Source organism: Capsella rubella, unplaced genomic scaffold (genome assembly GCF_000375325.1).
Source record: "Capsella rubella cultivar Monte Gargano unplaced genomic scaffold, Caprub1_0 scaffold_5, whole genome shotgun sequence".
Classification (NCBI taxonomy): Eukaryota; Viridiplantae; Streptophyta; class Magnoliopsida; order Brassicales; family Brassicaceae; genus Capsella; species Capsella rubella.
Genome location: NW_006238919.1, coordinates 4595878 through 4596301, shown reverse-complemented (window position 1 = coordinate 4596301; position 424 = coordinate 4595878).

The window sequence follows — 424 nt, the reverse complement described above, 5'->3', positions numbered from 1 at the left end:
AAACTTGTATATATTGGTAGAAAACCTTGACCCTCAACCTCAATAACTAGGCACCAACTCTAGCAAGGAAATTTAATCATCTCTTTCTTAATATCATTTAATCTTCAGATAAACGATGCTTTGTAATCGAAGACTTGTCCATTTTATAATAAGTCTACAAATAAAGTATACCAAATATCAGTTTTAACCATATTTCACATATATAACTACAAGAAATTAACCGATTTCCTACGGACATAAGCGTAAAAAAATAGTAGAAAAAACCATTTCTTTCAATTATCCTACAGAAGATGGTAGGATATCACTTGTTTGAAATCTATATGATAAGAATTTAGTGGTGGTACAAACGCAGAAGAGTTTTTTGAACCATTTTTTGTAAAATTTGTTATAGGTCCAATCAAATGATCGCCTTCAATTTTTCTAC